Consider the following 15589-nt stretch of genomic DNA (forward strand, 5'->3'; position numbering starts at 1 on the left):
TGACCTCAGGATCCCTCTAGCCTTGAAACAGTGTTCTTGGGGTTTCTCTGGAGTGCCATCAAGGAAATCAAGGCTCCTTTCATGTGTGATGTGCAACACAGAATTGCTCTGCACGCAGTGCAGGGGAATCGGGCCTCATCTCGCGGCGAGGGGGAAGTCTCATGGTTTTTCTCGAGTTGAGGCGGGAACCTGGGGTATATTCTCGAGTTACGACGGGGATGGCCCTTCCACACACGTGTTTGTTCAGCCACGTCAGGACTCTTGCCTAGTTGCGAGACACAACTCGGGATTCTCCTCGAGGCTTGGCAAGGCAATTGGGACGCCTCTCCAGCTGAGGCGGGAGACCAAGGGTCCCTTTCCACGTGCCACAGGAATCCTGGGACTCCTATCAAGTTTCACGAGGAGTCAGGCATCGTCTCCTTTGGAGGCACTGATCTCCGCGTACCTCTGGAGTTTTCAAAGGATGTGAGGCCTCCGGTCGCGATGAGGTGGGGAACTAGGTCTTTCTCTGTGGTCTCCACAGGGGATTCAGACATCCTTTCATCTTGGGAGATGCAAGACGAGCCTGCATTCAAGTCACTGCAGGGATATCCAGCCTTATTTCGCGTCAGGGCATCGCGGTGTCCATTCCACTTGAGGCCGCAAACTCAGGGTCCCTCTCACATACCTAGAGCTGAGAGAAGCCTCCTCTTGAGGTGCTTGTGGTAAGGTGGTATTCCTCTGGAGTCGAAGCCAGGGACTAACCTCTCATCTCGAGTTGATTTTTGGCCCACGGAGCTCTTTCGTGTTGTTACAGTGACCTGAGGATCCCTCTAGCCTTGAAACTGTGTTCTTGGGGTTTCTCTGGAGTGCCATCAAGGAAATCAAGGCTCCTTTCATGTGTGATGTTCACCCCGGAATTGCTCTGCACGCAGTGCGGGGGAATCGGGCCTCATCTCGTGGCGAGGGGGAAGTATCATGGTTTTTCTCGAGTTGCGGCGGGAACCTGGGGTATATTCTCGAGTTACGACGGGGATGGCCCTTCCACCCACGTGTTTGTTCAGCCACGTCAGGACTCCTGCCTAGTTGCGAGGGAGAACTCTGGATTCTCCTCGAGGCTTGGCAGGGCAATTGGGACGCCTCTCCAGCTGAGGCGGGAGACCAAGTGTCCCTTTCCAAGTGCCACAGGAATCCTGGGACTCCTATCAAGTTTCATGAGGAGTCAGGCATCGTCTCCTTTGGAGGCACTGATCTCCGCGTACCTCTGGAGTTTTCAAAGGATGTGAGGCCTCCGGTCGCGATGAGGTGGGGAACTAAGTCTTTCTCTGTGCTTTCCACAGGGGATTCAGACATCCTTTCGTCCTGGGAGATGCAAGACGAGCCTGCATTGAAGTCACTGCAGGGATATCCGGCCTTATTTCGAGTCAGGGCATCGCGGTGTCCATTCCACTTGAGGCCGCAAACTCAGGGTCCCTCTCACATACCTAGAGCTGAGAGAAGCCTCCTCTTGAGGTGCTTGTGGTAAGGTGGCATTCCTCAGGAGTCGAAGCCAGGGACTAACCTCTCATCTCGATTTGATTTTTGGTCCACAGAGTTCTTTCGTGTTGCTACAGTGCCCTAGAATCCCTCTAGCCTTGAAACAGTGATCTTGGGGTTTCTCTGGAGTGCCATGAAGGAAATCAAGGCTCCTTTCATGTGTGATGTGCAACACAGAATTGCTCTGCACGCAGTGCAGGGGAATCGGGCCTCATATCGCTGCGAGGGGGAAGTCTCATGGTTTTTCTCGAGTTGAGGCGGGAACCTGGGGTATATTCTCCAGTTACGACGGGGATGGCCCTTCCACACACGTGTTTGTTCAGCCACGTCAGGACTCTTGCCTAGTTGCGAGACACAACTCGGGATTCTCCTCGAGGCTTGGCAAGACAATTGGGACGCCTCTCCAGCTGAGGCGGGAGACCAAGGGTCCCTTTCCACGTGCCACAGGAATCCTGGGACTCCTATCAAGTTTCACGAGGAGTCAGGCATCGTCTCCTTTGGAGGCACTGATCTCCGCGTACCTCTGGAGTTTTCAAAGGATGTGAGGCCTCCGGTCGCGATGAGGTGGGGAACTAGGTCTTTCTCTGTGGTCTCCACAGGGGATTCAGACATCCTTTCATCTTGGGAGATGCAAGCCGAGCCTGCATTCAAGTCACTGCAGGGATATCCAGCCTTATTTCGAGTCAGGGCATCGCGGTGTCCATTCCACTTGAGGCCGCAAACTCAGGGTCCCTCTCACATACCTAGAGCTGAGAGAAGCCTCCTCTTGAGGTGCTTGTGGTAAAGTGGTATTCCTCTGGAGTCGAAGCCAGGGACTAACCTCTCATCTCGAGTTGATTTTTGGCCCACGGAGCTCTTTCGTGTTGCTACAGTGACCTCAGGATCCCTCTAGCCTTGAAACAGTGTTCTTGGGGTTTCTCTGGAGTGCCATCAAGGAAATCAAGGCTCCTTTCATGTGTGATGTGCAAGACGGAATTGCTCTGCACGCAGTGCAGGGGAATCGGGCCTCATCTCGCGGCGAGGGGGAAGTCTCATGGTTTTTCTCGAGTTGCGGCGGGAACCTGGGGTATATTCTCGAGTTACGACGGGGATGGCCCTTCCACCCACGTGTTTGTTCAGCCACGTTAGGACTCCTGCCTAGTTGCGAGGGACAACTCTGTATTCTCCTCGAGGCTTTGCAGGGCAATTGGGACGCCTCTCCAGCTGAGGCGGGAGACCAAGTGTCCCTTTCCAAGTGCCACAGGAATCCTGGGACTCCTATCAAGTTTCACGAGGAGTCAGGCATCGTCTCCTTTGGAGGCACTGATCTCCGCGTACCTCTGGAGTTTTCAAAGGATGTGAGGCCTCCGGTCGCGATGAGGTGGGGAACTAAGTCTTTCTCTGTGCTTTCCACAGGGGATTCAGACATCCTTTCGTCCTGGGAGATGCAAGACGAGCCTGCATGAAGTCACTGCAGGGATATCCGGCCTTATTTCGAGTCAGGGCATCGCGGTGTCCATTCCACTTGAGGCCGCGAACTCAGGGTCCCTCTCACATACCTAGAGCTGAGAGAAGCCTCCTCTTGAGGTGCTTGTGGTAAGGTGGTATTCCTCTGGAGACGAATCCAGGGACTAACCTCTCTTTTCGAGTTGATTTTTGGTCCACAGAGTTCTTTCGTGTTGCTACAGTGACCTCAGGATCCCTCTATCCTTGAAACAGTGTTCTTGGGGTTTCTCTGGAGTGCCATCAAGGAAATCAAGGCTCCTTTCATGTGTGATGTGCAAGACGGAATTGCTCTGCACGCAGTACAGGGGAATTGGGCCTCATCTCGCATCGAGGGGGAAGTCTCATGGTTTTTCTCGAGTTGTGGCGGGAACCTGGGGTATAATCTCGAGTTACGACGGGGATGGCCCTTCCACCCACGTGTTTGTTCAGCCACGTCAGGACTCCTGCCTAGTTGCGAGGGACAACTCGGGATTCTCCTCGAGGCTTGGCAGGGCAATTGGAACGCCTCTCCAGCTGAGGCGGGAGACCAAGGGTCCCTTTCCACGTGCCACAAGAATCCTGGGACTCCTATCAAGTTTCACGAGGAGTCAGGCATCGTCTCCTTTGAAGGCACTGTTCTCCGCGTACCTCTGGAGTTTTCAAAGGATGTGAGGCCTCCGGTCGCGATGAGGTGGGGAACTAGGTCTTTCTCTGTGGTCTCCAGAGAGGATTCAGACATCCTTTCTTCTTGGGAGATGCAAGACGAGCCTGCATTCAAGTCACTGCAGGGATATCCGGCCTTATTTCGAGTCAGGGCATCGCGGTGTCCATTCCACTTGAGGCCGCAAACTCAGGATCCCTCTCACATACCTAGAGCTGAGAGAAGCCTCCTCTTGAGGTGCTTGTGGTAAGGTGGTATTCCTCAGGAGTCGAAGCCAGGGACTAACCTCTCATCTCGTGTTGATTCTTGGTCCACGGAGCTCTTTCGTGTTGCTACAGTGACCTCAGGATCCCTCTAGCCTTGAAACAGTGTTCTTGAGGTTTCTCTGGAGTGCCATCAAGGAAATCAAGGCTCCTTTCATGTGTGATGTGCAACACGGAATTGCTCTGCACGCAGTGCAGGGGAATCGGGCCTCATCTCGCGGCGAGGGGGAAGTCTCAAGGTTTTTCTCGAGTTGTGGCGGGAACCTGGGGTATATTCTCGAGTTACGACGGGGATGGCCCTTCCACCCACGTGTTTCTTCAGCGACGTCAGGACTCCTGCCTAGTTGCGAGGGACAACTCGGGATTCTCCTCGAGGCTTTGCAGGGCAATTGGGACGCCTCTCCAGGTGAGGCGGGAGGCCAAGGGTCCCTTTCCACGTGCCACAGGAATCCTGGGTCTCCCATCAAGTTTCACGAGGAGTCAGGCATCGTCTCCTTTGGAGGCACTGATCTCCGCGTACCTCTCGAGTTTTCAAAGGATGTGAGGCCTCCGGTCGCCATGAGGTGGGGAACTAGGTCTTTCTCTGTGGTCTCCACAGGGGATACAGACAACCTTTCGTCTTGGGAGATGCAAGACGAGCCTGCATTCCAGTCACTGCAGGGATATCCGGCCTTATTTCGAGTCAGGGCATCGCGGTGTCCATTCCACTTGAGGCCGCAAACTCAGGATCCCTCTCACATACCTAGAGCTGAGAGAAGCCTCCTCTTGAGGTGCTTGTGGTAAGGTGGTATTCCTCAGGAGTCGAAGCCAGGGACTAACCTCTCATCTCGTGTTGATTCTTGGTCCACGGAGCTCTTTCGTGTTGCTACAGTGACCTCAGGATCCCTCTAGCCTTGAAACAGTGTTCTTGGGGTTTCTCTGGAGTGCCATCAAGGAAATCAAGGCTCCTTTCATGTATGATGTGCAACACGGAATTGCTCTGCACGCAGTGCAGGGGAATCCGGCCTCATCTCGCGGCGAGAGGGAAGTCTCATGGTTTTTCTCGAGTTGCGGCGGGAACCTGGGGTATATTCTCGAGTTACGACGGGGATGGCCCTTCCACACACGTGTGTGTTCAGCCATGTCAGGACTCCTGCCTAGTTGCGAGGGACAACTCGGGATTCTCCTCGAGGCTTTGCAGGGCAATTGGGACGCCTCTCCAGCTGAGGCGGGAGACCAAGGGTCCCTTTCCACGTGCCACAGGAATCCTGGGACTCCTATCAAGTTTCACGAGGAGTCAGGCATCGGCTCCTTTGGAAGCACTGATCTCCGCGTACCTCTGGAGTTTTCAAAGGATGTGAGGCCTCCGGTCGCGATGAGGTGGGGAACTAGGTCTTTCTCTGTGGTCTCCACAGAGGATTCAGACATCCTTTCATCTTGGGAGATGCAAGACGAGCCTGCATTCAAGTCACTGCAGGGATATCCAGCCTTATTTCGAGTCAGGGCATCGCGGTGTCCATTCCACTTGAGGCCTCAAACTCAGGGTCCCTCTCACATACCTAGAGCTGAGAGAAGCCTCCTCTTGAGGTGCTTGTGGTAAGGTGGTATTCCTCTGGAGTCGAAGCCAGGGACTAACCTCTCATCTCGAGTTGATTTTTGGCCCACGGAGCTCTTTCGTGTTGCTACAGTGACCTCAGGATCCCTCTAGCCTTAAAACAGTGTTCTTGGGGTTTCTCTGGAGTGCCATGAAGGAAATCAAGGCTCCTTTCATGTGTGATGTGCAACACGGAATTGCTCTGCACGCAGTGCAGGGGAATCGGGCCTCATCTCGCGGCGAGGGGGAAGTCTCATGGTTTTTCTCGAGTTGCGGCGGGAACCTGGGGTATATTCTCGAGTTACGACGGGGATGGCCCTTCCACACACGTGTTTCTTCAGCGACGTCAGGACTCCTGTCTAGTTGCGAGGGACAACTCTGGATTCTCCTCGAGGCTTGGCAGGGCAATTGGGACGCCTCTCCAGCTGAGGCGGGAGACCAAGTGTCCCTTTCCAAGTGCCAAAGGAATCCTGGGACTCCTATCAAGTTTCACTAGGTGTCAGGCATCGTCTCCTTTGGAGGCACTGATCTCCGCGTACCTCTGGAGTTTTCAAAGGATGTGAGGCCTCCGGTCGCGATGAGGTGGGGAACTAAGTCTTTCTCTGTGCTTTCCACAGGGGATTCAGACATCCTTTCGTCCTGGGAGATGCAAGACGAGCCTGCATTGAAGTCACTGCAGGGATATCCGGCCTTATTTCGAGTCAGGGCATCGCGGTGTCCATTCCACTTGAGGCCGCAAACTCAGGGTCCCTCTCACATACCTAGAGCTGAGAGAAGCCTCCTCTTGAGGTGCTTGTGGTAAGGTGGTATTCCTCTGGAGTCGAAGCCAGGGACTAACCTCTCTTTTCGAGTTGATTTTTGGTCCACAGAGTTCTTTCGTGTTGCTACAGTGACCTCAGGATCCCTCTATCCTTGAAACAGTGTTCTTGGGGTTTCTCTGGAGTGCTATCAAGGAAATTAAGGCTCCTTTCATGTGTGATGTGCAAGACGGAATTGCTCTGCACGCAGTACAGGGGAATTGGGCCTCATCTCGCATCGAGGGGGAAGTCTCATGGTTTTTCTCGAGTTGCGGCGGGAACCTGGGGTATATTCTCGAGTTACGACGGGGATGGCCCTTCCACCCACGTGTTTGTTCAGCCACGTCAGGACTCCTGCCTAGTTGCGAGGGACAACTCGGGATTCTCCTCGAGGCTTGGCAGGGCAATTGGAACGCCTCTCCAGCTGAGGCGGGAGACCAAGGGTCCCTTTCCACGTGCCACAAGAATCCTGGGACTCCTATCAAGTTTCACGAGGAGTCAGGCATCGTCTCCTTTGAAGGCACTGATCTCCGCGTACCTCTGGAGTTTTCAAAGGATGTGAGGCCTCCGGTCGCGATGAGGTGGGGAACTAGGTCTTTTTCTGTGGTCTCCACAGGGGATTCAGACATCCTTTCATCTTGGGAGATGCAAGACGAGCCTGCATTCAAGTCACTGCAGGGATATCCGGCCTTATTTCGAGTCAGGGCATCGCGGTGTCCATTCCACTTGAGGCCGCAAACTCAGGATCCCTCTCACATACCTAGAGCTGAGAGAAGCCTCCTCTTGAGGTGCTTGTGGTAAGGTGGTATTCCTCAGGAGTCGAAGCCAGGGACTAACCTCTCATCTCGTGTTGATTCTTAGTCCACGGAGCTCTTTCGTGTTGCTACAGTGACCTCAGGATCCCTCTAGCCTTGAAACAGTGTTCTTGGGGTTTCTCTGGAGTGCCATCAAGGAAATCAAGGCTCCTTTCATGTGTGATGTGCAACACGGAATTGCTCTGCACGCAGTGCAGGGGAATCGGGCCTCATCTGGCGGCGAGGGGGAAGTCTCATGGTTTTTCTCGAGTTGCGGCGGGAACCTGGGGTATATTCTCGAGTTACGACGGGGATGGCCCTTCCACACACGTGTTTCTTCAGCGACGTCAGGACTCCTGCCTAGTTGCGAGGGACAACTCGGGATTCTCCTCGAGGCTTGGCAGGGCAATTGGGACGCCTCTCCAGCTGAGGCGGGAGACCAAGTGTCCCTTTCCAAGTGCCACAGGAATCCTGGGACTCCTATCAAGTTTCACGAGGAGTCAGGCATCGTCTCCTTTGGAGGCACTGATCTCCGCGTACCTCTGGAGTTTTCAAAGGATGTGAGGCTATCGGTCGCGATGAGGTGGGGAACTAAGTCTTTCTCTGTGCTTTCCACAGGGGATTCAGACATCCTTTCGTCCTGGGAGATGCAAGACGAGCCTGCATTGAAGTCACTACAGGGATATCCGGCCTTATTTCGAGTCAGGGCATCGCGGTGTCCATTCCACTTGAGGCCGCAAACTCAGGGTCCCTCTCACATACCTAGAGCTGAGAGAAGCCTCCTCTTGAGGTGCTTGTGGTAAGGTGGTATTCCTCTGGAGACGAATCCAGGGACTAACCTCTCTTTTCGAGTTGATTTTTGGTCCACAGAGTTCTTTCGTGTTGCTACAGTGACCTCAGGATCCCTCTATCCTTGAAACAGTGTTCTTGGGGTTTCTCTGGAGTGCCATCAAGGAAATCAAGGCTCCTTTCATGTGTGATGTGCAAGACGGAATTGCTCTGCACGCAGTACAGGGGAATTGGGCCTCATCTCACATCGAGGGGGAAGTCTCATGGTTTTTCTCGAGTTGCGGCGGGAACCTGGGGTATACTCTCGAGTTACGACGGGGATGGCCCTTCCACCCACGTGTTTGTTCAGCCACGTCAGGACGCCTGCCTAGTTGCGAGGGACAACTCGGGATTCTCCTCGAGGCTTGGCAGGGCAATTGGAATGCCTCTCCAGCTGAGGCGGGAGACCAAGGGTCCCTTTCCACGTGCCACAAGAATCCTGGGACTCCTATCAAGTTTCACGAGGAGTCAGGCATCGTCTCCTTTGGAGGCACTGATCTCCGCGTACGTCTGGAGTTTTCAAAGGATGTGAGGCCTCCGGTCGCGATGAGGTGGGGAACTAGGTCTTTCTCTGTGGTCTCCACAGGGGATTCAGACATCCTTGCTTCTTGGGAGATGCAAGACGAGCCTGCATTCAAGTCACTGCAGGGATATCCGGCCTTATTTCGAGTCAGGGCATCGCAGTGTCCATTCCACTTGAGGCCGCAAACTCAGGATCCCTCTCACATACCTAGAGCTGAGAGAAGCCTCCTCTTGAGGTGCTTGTGGTAAGGTGGTATTCCTCAGGAGTCGAAGCCAGGGACTAACCTCTCATCTCGTGTTGATTCTTGGTCCACGGAGCTCTTTCGTGTTGCTACAGTGACCTCAGGATCCCTCTAGCCTTGAAACAGTGTTCTTTGGGTTTCTCTGGAGTGCCATCAAGGAAATCAAGGCTCCTTTCATGTGTGATGTGCAACACGGAATTGCTCTGCACGCAGAGCAGGGGAATCGGGCCTCATCTCGCGGCGAGGGGGAAGTCTCATGGTTTTTCTCGAGTTGCGGCGGGAACCTGGGGTATATTCTCGAGTTACGACGGGGATGGCCCTTCCACACACGTGTGTGTTCAGCCATGTCAGGACTCCTGCCTAGTTGCGAGGGACAACTCGGGATTCTCCTCGAGGCTTTGCAGGGCAATTGGGACGCCTCTCCAGCTGAGGCGGGAGACCAAGAGTCCCTTTCCACGTGCCACAGGAATCCTGGGTCTCCTATCAAGTTTCACGAGGAGTCAGGTATCGTCTCCTTTGGAGGCACTGATCTCCGCATACCTCTGGAGTTTTCAAAGATTTTGAGGCCTCCTGTCGCGATGAGGTGGGGAACTAGGTCTTTCTCTGTGGTCTCCACAGGGGATTCAGACACCCTTTCGTCTTGGGAGATGCAAGACGAGCCTGCATTCAAGTCACTGCAGGGATATCCGGCCTTATTTCGAGTCAGGGCATCGCGGTGTCCATTCCACTTGAGGCCGCAAACTCAGGATCCCTCTCACATACCTAGAGCTGAGAGAAGCCTCCTCTTGAGGTGCTTCTGGTAAGGTGGTATTCCTCGGGAGTCGAAGCCAGGGTCTAACCTCTCATCTCGAGTTGATTTTTGGTCCACAGAGTTCTTTCGTGTTGCTACAGTGACCTCAGGATCCCTCTAGCCTTGAAACAGTGATCTTGGGGTTTCTCTGGAGTGCCATGAAGGAAATCAAGGCTCCTTTCATGTGTGATGTGCAACACAGAATTGCTCTGCACGCAGTGCAGGGGAATCGGGCCTCGTTTCGCGGCGAGGGGGAAGTCTCATGGTTTTTCTCGAGTTGCGTCGGGAACCTGGGGTATATTCTCCAGTTACGACGGGGATGGCCCTTCCACACACGTGTTTGTTCAGTCACGTCAGGACTCTTGCCTAGTTGCGAGACACAACTCGGGATTCTCCTCGAGGCTTGGCAAGGCAATTGGGACGCCTCTCCAGCTGAGACGGGAGACCAAGGGTCCCTTTCCACGTGCCACAGGAATCCTGGGACTCCTATCAAGTTTCACGAGGAGTCAGGCATCGTCTCCTTTGGAGGCACTGATCTCCGCGTACCTCTGGAGTTTTCAAAGGATGTGAGGCCTCCGGTCGCGATGAGGTGGGGAACTAGGTGTTTCTCTGTGGTCTCCACAGGGGATTCAGACATCTTTTCATCTTGGGAGATGCAAGACGAGCCTGCATTCAAGTCACTGCAGGGATATCCAGCCTTATTTCGAGTCAGGGCATCGCGGTGTCCATTCCACTTGAGGCCGCAAACTCAGGGTCCCTCTCACATACCTAGAGCTGAGAGAAGCCTCCTCTTGAGGTGCTTGTGGTAAGGTGGTATTCCTCTGGAGTCGAAGCCAGGGACTAACCTCTCATCTCGAGTTGATTTTTGGCCCCCGGAGCTCTTTCGTGTTGCTACAGTGACCTCAGGATCCCTCTAGCCTTGAAACAGTGTTCTTGGGGTTTCTCTGGAGTGCCATGAAGGAAATCAAGGCTCCTTTCCTGTGTGATGTGCAACACGGAATTGCTCTGCACGCAGTGCAGGGGAATCGGGCCTCATCTCGCGGCGAGGGGGAAGTCTCATGGTTTTTCTCGAGTTGCGGCGGGAACCTGGGGTATATTCTCGAGTTACGACGGGGATGGCCCTTCCACACACGTGTTTGTTCAGCGACTGCAGGACTCCTGCCTAGTTGATAGGGACAACTCGGGATTCTCCTCGAGGCTTGGCAGGGCAATTGGGACGCCTCTCCAGCTGAGGCGGGAGACCAAGGGTCCCTTTCCACGTGCCACAGGAATCCTGGGACTCCTATCAAGTTTCACGAGGAGTCAGGCATCGTCTCCTTTGGAGGCACTGATCTCCGCGTACCTCTGGAGTTTTCAAAGGATGTGAGGCCTCCGGTCGCGATGAGGTGGGGAACTAGGTCTTTCTCTGTGGTCTCCACAGGGGATTCAGACATCCTTTCGTCTTGGGAGATGCAAGACAAGCCTGCATTCAAGTCACTGCAGGGATATCCGGCTTTATTTCCAGTCAGGGAATCGCAGTGTCCATTCCACTTGAGGCCGCAAACTCAGGGTCCCTCTCACATACCTAGAGCTGAGAGAAGCCTCCTCTTGAAGTGCTTGTGGTCAGGTGGTATTCCTCTGGAGTCGAAGACAGGGACTAACCTCTCATCTAGAGTGGATTTTTGGTCCACGGAGCTCTTTCGTGTTGCTACAGTGACCTCAGGATCCCTCTAGCCTTGAAACAGTGTTGTTGGGGTTTCTCTGGAGGGCCACCAAGGAAATCAAGGCTCCTTTCATGTGTGATGTGCAACACGGAATTGCTCTGCCCGCAGTGCAGGGGAATCGGGCCTCATCTCGCGGCGAGGGGGAAGTCTCATGGTTTTTCTCGAGTTGCGGTGGGAACCTGGGGTATATTCTCGAGTTACGACGGGGATGGCCCTTCCAACCACGTGTTTGTTCAGCGACGTCAGGACTCCTGCCTAGTTGCGAGGGACAACTCAGGATTCTCCTCGAGGCTTGGCAGGGCAATTGGGACGCCTCTCCAGCTGAGGCGGGAGACCAAGGGTCCCTTTCCACGTGCCACAGGAATCCTGGGACTCCTATCAAGTTTCACGAGGAGTCAGGCATCGTCTCCTTTGGAGGCACTGATCTCCGCGTACCTCTGGAGTTTTCAAAGGATGTAAGGCTTCCGGTCGCGATGAGGTGGGGAACTAGGTCTTTCTCTGTGGTCTCCACAGGGGATTCAGACATCCTTTCGTCTTGGGAGATGCAAGACGAGCCTGCATTCAAGTCACTGCAGGGATATCCGGCCTTATTTCGAGTCAGGATATCGCAGTGTCCATTCCACTTGAGGCCGCACACTCAGGGTCCCTCTCACATACCTAGAGCTGAGAGAAGCCTCCTCTTGAGGTGCTTGTGGTAAGGTGGTATTCCTCTGGAGTCGAAGCCAGGGACTAACCTCTCATCTTGAGTTGATTTTTGGTCCACGGAGCTCTTCCGTGTTGCTACAGTGACCTCAGCATCCCTCTAGCCTTGAAACAGTGTTCTTGGGGTTTCTCTGGAGTGCCATCAAGGAAATCAAGGGTCCTTTCATGTGTGATGTGCAACACGGAATTGCTCTGCACGCAGTGCAGGGGAATCGGGCCTCATCTCGCGGCGAGGGGGAATTCTCATGCTTTTTCTCGAGTTGCGGCGGGAACCTGGGGTATATTCTCGAGTTACGACTGGGATGGCCCTTACACCCACGTGTTTGGTCAGCGACTGCAGGACTCCTGCCTAGTTGATAGGGACAACTCGGGATTCTCCTCGAGGCTTGGCAGGGCAATTGGGACGCCTCTCCAGCTGAGGCGGGAGACCAAGGGTCCCTTTCCACGTGCCACAGGAATCCTGTGACTCCTATCAAGTTTCACGAGGAGTCAGGCATCGTCTCCTTTGGAGGCACTGATCTCCGCATACCTCTGGAGTTTTCAAAGGATTTGAGGCCTCCTGTCGCGATGAGGTGGGGAACTAGGTCTTTCTCTGTGGTCTCCACAGGGGATTCAGACATCCTTTCGTCTTGGGAGATGCAAGACGAGCCTGCATTCAAGTCACTGCAGGGATGTCCGGCTTTATTTCGAGTCAGGATATCGCAGTGTCCATTCCACTTGAGGCCGCACACTCAGGGTCCCTCTCACATACCTAGAGCTGAGAGAAGCCTCCTCTTGAGGTGCTTGTGGTCAGGTGGTATTCCTCTGGAGTCGAAGCCAGGGACTAACCTCTCATCTCGAGTTGATTTTTGGTCCACGGAGCTCTTTCGTGTTGCTACAGTGACCTCAGGATCCCTCTAGCCTTGAAACAGTGTTGTTGGGGTTTCTCTGGAGTGCCACCAAGGAAATCAAGGGTCATTTCATGTGTGATGTGCAACACGGAATTGCTCTGCACGCAGTGCAGGGGAATCGGGTCTCATCTCGCGGCGAGGGGGAAGTCTCATGGTTTTTCTCGAGTTGCGGTGGGAACCTGGGGTATATTCTCGAGTTACGACGGGGATGGCCCTTACACCCACGTGTTTGTACAGCGACTGCAGGACTCCTGCCTAGTTGATAGGGACAACTCTGGATTCTCCTCGAGGCTTGGCAGGGCAATTGGGACGCCTCTCCAGCTGAGGCGGGAGACCAAGGGTCCCTTTCCACGTGCCACAGGAATCCTGGGACTCCTATCAAGTTTCACGAGGAGTCAGGCATCGTCTCCTTTGGAGGCACTGATCTCCGCGTACCTCTGGAGTTTTCAAAGGATGTGAGGCCTCCGGTCGCGATGAGGTGGGGAACTAGGTCTTTCTCTGTGGTCTCCACAGGGGATTCAGACATCCTTTCGTCTTGGGAGATGCAAGACAAGCCTGCATTCAAGTCACTGCAGGGATATCCGGCTTTATTTCCAGTCAGGGAATCGCAGTGTCCATTCCACTTGATGCCGCAAACTCAGGGTCCCTCTCACATACCTAGAGCTGAGAGAAGCTTCCTCTTGAAGTGCTTGTGGTCAGGTGGTATTCCTCTGGAGTCGAAGACAGGGACTAATCTCTCATCTAGAGTGGATTTTTGGTCCACGGAGCTCTTTCGTGTTGCTACAGTGACCTCAGGATCCCTCTAGCCTTGAAACAGTGTTGTTGGGGTTTCTCTGGAGGGCCACCAAGGAAATCAAGGCTCCTTTCATGTGTGATGTGCAACACGGAATTGCTCTGCACGCAGTGCAGGGGAATCGGGCCTCATCTCGCGGCGAGGGGGAAGTCTCATGGTTTTTCTCGAGTTGCGGTGGGAACCTGGGGTATATTCTCGAGTTACGACGGGGATGGCCCTTCCAACCACGTGTTTGTTCAGCGACGTCAGGACTCCTGCCTAGTTGCGAGGGACAACTCGGGATTCTCCTCGAGGCTTGGCAGGGCAATTGGGACGCCTCTCCAGCTGAGGCGGGAGACCAAGGGTCCCTTTCCACGTGCCACAGGAATCCTGGGACTCCTATCAAGTTTCACGAGGAGTCAGGCATCGTCTCCTTTGGAGGCACTGATCTCCGCGTACCTCTGGAGTTTTCAAAGGATGTAAGGCTTCCGGTCGCGATGAGGTGGGGAACTAGGTCTTTCTCTGTGGTCTCCACAGGGGATTCAGACATCCTTTCTTCTTGGGAGAGGCAAGACGAGCCTGCATTCAAGTCACTGCAGGGATATCCGGCTTTATTTCGAGTCAGGATATCGCAGTGTCCATTCCACTTGAGGCCGCACACTCAGGGTCCCTCTCACATACCTAGAGCTGAGAGAAGCCTCCTCTTGAGGTGCTTGTGGTAAGGTGGTATTCCTCTGGAGTCGAAGCCAGGGACTAACCTCTCATCTCGAGTTGATTTTTGGTCCACGGAGCTCTTTCGTGTTGCTACAGTGACCTCAGGATCCCTCTAGCCTTGAAACAGTGTTCTTGGGGTTTCTCTGGAGTGCCATCAAGGAAATCAAGGCTCCTTTCATGTGTGATGTGCAACACGGAATTGCTCTGCACGCAGTGCAGGGGAATCGGGCCTCATCTCGCGGCGAGGGGGAATTCTCATGCTTTTTCTCGAGTTGCGGCGGGAACCTGGGGTATATTCTCGAGTTACGACGGGGATGGCCCTTACACCCACGTGTTTGTTCAGCGACTGCAGGACTCCTGCCTAGTTGATAGGGACAACTCGGGATTCTCCTCGAGGCTTGGCAGGGCAATTGGGACGCCTCTCCAGCTGAGGCGGGAGACCAAGGGTCCCTTTCCACGTGCCACAGGAATCCTGTGACTCCTATCAAGTTTCACGAGGAGTCAGGCATCGTCTCCTTTGGAGGCACTGATCTCCGCATACCTCTGGAGTTTTCAAAGGATTTGAGGCCTCCTGTCGCGATGAGGTGGGGAACTAGGTCTTTCTCTGTGGTCTCCACAGGGGATTCAGACATCCTTTCGTCTTGGGAGATGCAAGACGAGCCTGCATTCAAGTCACTGCAGGGATATCCGGCTTTATTTCGAGTCAGGATATCGCAGTGTCCATTCCACTTGAGGCCGCACACTCAGGGTCCCTCTCACATACCTAGAGCTGAGAGAAGCCTCCTCTTGAGGTGCTTGTGGTCAGGTGGTATTCCTCTGGAGTCGAAGCCAGGGACTAACCTCTCATCTCCAGTTGATTTTTGGTCCACGGAGCTCTTTCGTGTTGCTACAGTGACCTCAGGATCCCTCTAGCCTTGAAACAGTGTTGTTGGGGTTTCTCTGGAGTGCCACCAAGGAAATCAAGTGTCCTTTCATGTGTGATGTGCAACACGGAATTGCTCTGCACGCAGTGCAGGGGAATCGGGCCTCATATCGCAGGGAGGGGGAAGTCTCATGGTTTTTCTCGAGTTGCGGCGGGAACCTGGGGTATATTCTCGAGTTACGACGGGGATGGCCCTTCCACCCACGTGTTTGTTCAGCAACGTCAGGACTCCGGCCTAGTTGCGAGGAACAACTCGGGATTCTCCTCGAGGCTTGGCAGGGCAATTGGGACGCCTCTCCAGCTGAGGCGGGAGACCAAGGGTCCCTTTCCACGTGCACAGGAATCCTGGGACTCCTATCAAGATTCACGAGGAGTCAGGCATCGTCTCCTTTGGAGGCACTGATCTCTGCGTACCTCTGGAATTTTCAAAGGATGTG

The sequence above is a fragment of the Cervus elaphus genome, chromosome 32 (genome assembly GCF_910594005.1).
Source record: "Cervus elaphus chromosome 32, mCerEla1.1, whole genome shotgun sequence".
Lineage (NCBI taxonomy): Eukaryota > Metazoa > Chordata > Mammalia > Artiodactyla > Cervidae > Cervus > Cervus elaphus.